Source organism: Populus nigra, chromosome 2 (assembly GCF_951802175.1).
Source record: "Populus nigra chromosome 2, ddPopNigr1.1, whole genome shotgun sequence".
Lineage (NCBI taxonomy): Eukaryota > Viridiplantae > Streptophyta > Magnoliopsida > Malpighiales > Salicaceae > Populus > Populus nigra.
Window position 1 is genome coordinate 16,336,663 of NC_084853.1, and position 5,000 is coordinate 16,341,662.

Genomic DNA, 5,000 nt, shown 5'->3' on the forward strand with positions numbered 1-5,000 from the left:
TCCGACTTGCGAGCAGGGGCAGCGGCCACCGCCGCCGTGACGTCGCGGCAAGCAGACAGCCGCGCAGCAGCTGCCAGCACCTTGGCACAAGCACGGCAAATGAATGCCACGCCCACGCCGCGGATAAGCAGCCCCAACGCGCCCGACGGCTTGGAGCGGGTCCCGAAGACGGTGGCCGGAATCGGGTCGTCGCCGGCCGGAAAACGGGTCATCGATGCCGGCAATACTTCGGGCCATGAGGCCCCCCACCTTAGTCCGAGTTTAGCAACAGCCCACATATCCCCCGCGGCAGGCCTATGGGCGCCAGGCCAGCGCGCCCCATGGCCAGTCAGGGGGCACCCCCCTAAAGAGCAATAAGTGTCATTGAAGCTCTGGCAGGGGGAGACACTACTAGGTCCCAGCTGTCACCCCCCCTCTAAAAAATTCATTTCTTGGTATTTTGAGCTGAAATTTTGCACAGAGGTTGGCAAAAATCCAATCCAACTTTATTAATTTTTCCAGAATTTTTCGAGGTCGGGAAGTATTTTTTTTTATTTTCCTACCATTAAAAATCGAGGAAATCGGAAAAAATAGGAACCGGCCCGGAATGACCCCAAATTCAGTGGGCAGCCTCATAAAAATATGGCTGATTTTACTGGATTGATTTCATGTGGAAAGCACGACGTTTTGTTGTAGGAATGCGGGAACCCCGGCGGCTCGCCTGCCGCGGCCAGCGACGTCGGGCTGGCCCCTGCAGCGCCTAGCCTCTCCCACGCGGGGGGCAGGCCAGAACGCGGGGGGCCAGGGCCCGAAGGCAGCCCCCCCGCGGGCGAGAGAGCAAGCCAGCAGGGGCTGTCGCCTGCCGCGGCCAGCGACGTCGGGCTGGCCCCTGCAGCGCCTAGCCTCTCCCACGCGGGGGGCAGGCCAGAACGCGGGGGGCCAGGGCCCGAAGGCAGCCCCCCCGCGGGCGAGAGAGCAAGCCAGCAGGGGCTGTCGCCTGCCGCGGCCAGCGACGTCGGGCTGGCCCCTGCAGCGCCTAGCCTCTCCCCCGCAGGGGGCAGGCCAGAACGCGGGGGGCCAGGGCCCGAAGGCAGCCCCCCCGCGGGCGAGAGAGCAAGCCAGCAGGGGCTGTCCGCGCGTCGCGCGGCGCGGCATGGCTGCGGGGGCCGCGCGCGCGCGCCCAAGCGCCCAAGGGCCCCCAAGGGCCCCAGGCCCTCAGGCCCCAGCGCCCCAGCGCCCAGCGCGGGCGGGCGCGCGCGCGCGTGTGGTCTTTGAGGGGCGCCGGCCTGGTGGCTCCCTAAAGAGCAATAAGTGTCATTGCAGCTCTGGCAGGGGGAGACACTACTAGGTCCCAGCTGTCACCCCCCCTCTAAAAAATTCATTTCTTGGTATTTTGAGCTGAAATTTTGTAGAGAGGTTGGCAAAAATCCAATCCACCTTCATTAATTTTCCCAGAATTTTTCGAGGTCGGGAAGTATTTGTTTTAATTTTCCTACCATTAGAAATCGAGTAAATCCGCAAAACTAGGAACCGGCCCGGAATGACCCCAAATTCAGTGGGCAGCCTCATAAAAATATGGCTGATTTTACTGGATTGGTTTCATGTGGAAAGCACGACGTTTTCTTGTAGGAATGCGGGAACCCCGGCAGCTCGCCTGCCGCGGCCAGCGACGTCGGGGACGCTGGCCTGCGCTGTCGAGCCCGCGAGGGCTGTCTCCGCGGCAGGCCCCCCCTGAACGGGGCACGACAGGCCACCGCGCTGGCTCGTCCAGCGTCGACAGTCCCTCGTCCAGGTTTCAGATCGCGCCAAGTCGAACCCATGACCTGCTCAAGCCATCGTGCGCTGCCGAATTCGCATCTGCGTGTAGGCTGCCATTCCACGCGGCAGCCCCTGTTTTCGTCAGCGTGCCCCCCTGACGAATTTTCCTGCCTGGCCCAGTCCAGCGTCCAGCCCCTGTTCGTCGAAAAATCTGCGCTGCTGATTTTCCACGACGAGCCTACTTTCGTCAGCGTGCCCCCCTGACGAATTTTCCTGCCTGGCCCGGCCAGTCCAGCCCCTGTTCGTCGAAAAATCTGCGCTGCCGATTTTCCACGCGGCAGCCCCTGTTTTCGTCAGCGTGCCCCCCTGACGAATTTTCCTGCCTGGCCCGGCCAGTCCAGCCCCTGTTCGTCGAAAAATCTGCGCTGCCGATTTTCCACGCGGCAGCCCCTCTTTTCGTCAGCGTGCCCCCCTGACGAATTTTCCTGCCTGGCCCGGCCGGTCCAGCATCCAGCCCCTGTTCGTCGAAAAATCTGCGCTGCCGATTTTCCACGCGGCAGCCCCTCTTTTCGTCAGCGTGCCCCCCTGACGAATTTTCCTGCCTGGCCCGGCCGGTCCAGCATCCAGCCCCTGTTCGTCGAAAAATCTGCGCTGCCGATTTTCCACGCGGCAGCCCCTGTTTTCCTCAGCGTGCCCCCCTGACGAATGTTCGTCGAAAAATCTGCGCTGCCGATTTTCCACGCGGCAGCCCCTGTTTTCCTCAGCGTGCCCCCCTGACGAATGTTCGTCGAAAAATCTGCGCTGCCGATTTTCCACGCGGCAGCCCCTCTTTTCGTCAGCGTGCCCCCCTGACGAATTTTCCTGCCTGGCCCGGCCGGTCCAGCATCCAGCCCCTGTTCGTCGAAAAATCTGCGCTGCCGATTTTCCACGCGGCAGCCCCTCTTTTCGTCAGCGTGCCCCCCTGACGAATGTTCGTCGAAAAATCTGCGCTGCCGATTTTCCACGCGGCAGCCCCTCTTTTCGTCAGCGTGCCCCCCTGACGAATTTTCCTGCCTGGCCCGGCCGGTCCAGCATCCAGCCCCTGTTCGTCGAAAAATCTGCGCTGCCGATTTTCACCGACGAGCCTACTTTCGTCAGCGTGTCCCCTTGACGAATTTCCCTGCCTGGCCTGGACAGTCCATCTTCCAGCCCATGTTCATCGAAAAATCTGCGCTGCCGATTTCCCCGACGAACCTGCAGCTGCACAAATCTGCGCTGCCGATTTCCCCCCCTGTCGGCATGGCTGCCGCTGCCCCGATGTCCAGACCAACAGTCTTTTTTGTCGACTTTGCCGATTTTGTCCGCGCTGCCGATTCCAACACTACCCCCTGCATCCAAACCAGCATTGTTTCGTCAGCTCTTCCCCTGACGATTTTAGCCCTGTAACAAACAGTAGGCCTCCAATCCCGCCAACGGGAGCCAAGTTGATAGGGAAGAGAATTGAATGACGCGCCTGGTCCTCGCACCCCGCCACCCGAGGGGCCTTTTTCCCGGCAGCCTCTGAAAAACTCTAGCTTTCACGGTCCTCGCCGCCCCTCACCACCATGGCAGGCCTCTAATCCCACCCATCAGCAGTTGTAGCCGATAGGGCAGTGATTTGAATGACGCGTCGCGGGCCGCCGGGTCATCTCACCCGGCCATTAATTGGAGCGTTTTTGGCTGGCCGAGGATGGGGGGATGGATCTCTTCTTCCGAAAAAGCAAACAGTACATCGGGAGTTATGTTGACGGGGCATGGAATTGAATGACCCGTCGCGGGCCGCCGGGTCATCTCACCCGGCCATCCCGGGGAGCGTTTTTCCCGGCAGCATCGGGGAAACTCTTGCTTTCACTGCCCGCTGCCCAAGTCCCCACTCGCATCGGCCCCCCGCGCCAACAAGCCAACGCTGCCGAATCGGCAGACACTGCTGCCGAGTCTGCCGACACTGCCCCGCGGGCTGCCACTGCCCCAGTGTCTAAACCAGCGGTCTTTCTCATCGAGCCTTGGACTATCCAGTCCGTCCTGACTCATCGCCAGCACCTGCTGCCGATTCTGCCGACTTTGCCGATTTTCTCGGCGCTGCCGATTCCAACACTGCGCCCACCGTGTCTGAACCAGCGCTGTTTCCTCAGCGTGTCCCCTCGACGAATTTTCCTGCCTGGCCTGGACAGTCCACCGTCCAGCCCGTGTTCGTCGAAAAATCTGCGCTGCCGATTCTGCCGACTTTGCCGATTTCGTCGGCGCTGCCGATTCCACCACTGCCCGCCGTGCCTGAACCAGCGCTGTTTCGTCAGCGTGTCCCCTCGACAAATTTTCCTGCCTGGCCTGGACAGTCCATCGTCCAGCCCATGTTCGTCGCAAAATCTGCGCTGCCGATTTTCCCCGACGAACCTGCAGCCGCACAAATCTGCGCTGCCGAATCTGCCGACACTGTCCCGCGGGCTGCCACTGCCCCAGTGTCTAAACCAGCAGTCTTTCTCGTCGAGCCTTGGACTATCCAGCCCGTCCAGACCCATCGCCAGCACCCGCTGCCGATTCTGCCGACTTTGCCGATTTCGTCGGCGCTGCCGATTCCAACACTGCCCGCCGTGCCTGAACCAGCGCTGTTTCGTCAGCGTGTCCCCTCGATGAATTTTCCTGCATGGCCCGGCCAGTCCAGCGTCCAGCCCATGTTCGTCGAAAAATCTGCGCTGCCGATTCTGCCGACTTTGCCGATTTCGTCGGCGCTGCCGATTCCAACACTGCCCCCCGTGCCTGAACCAGCGCTGTTTCGTCAGCGTGTCCCCTCGACAAATTTTCCTGCCTGGCCTGGACAGTCCATCGTCCAGCCCATGTTCGTCGAAAAATCTGCGCTGCCGATTTTCCCCGACGAACCTGCAGCCGCACAAATCTGCGCTGCCGAATCTGCCAACACTGTCCCGCGGGCTGCCACTGCCCCAGTGTCTCAACCTGCGGTCTTTCTCGTCGAGCCTTGGACTATCCAGCCCGTCCAGACCCATCGCCAGCACCCGCTGCCAATTCTGCCGACTTTGCCGGTTTCATCGGCGCTGCCGATTCCAACACTGCGCCCACCGTGTCTAAACCAGCGCTGTTTCTTCAGCGTGTCCCCTCGATGAATTTTCCTGCATGGCCCGGCCAGTCCAGCGTCCAGCCCATGTTCGTCGAAAAATCTGCGCTGCCGATTCCCCCCTGTTGGCATGGCTGCCGCTGCCCCCTTGTCTGGACCAACAGTCTTTTCCGTCAAG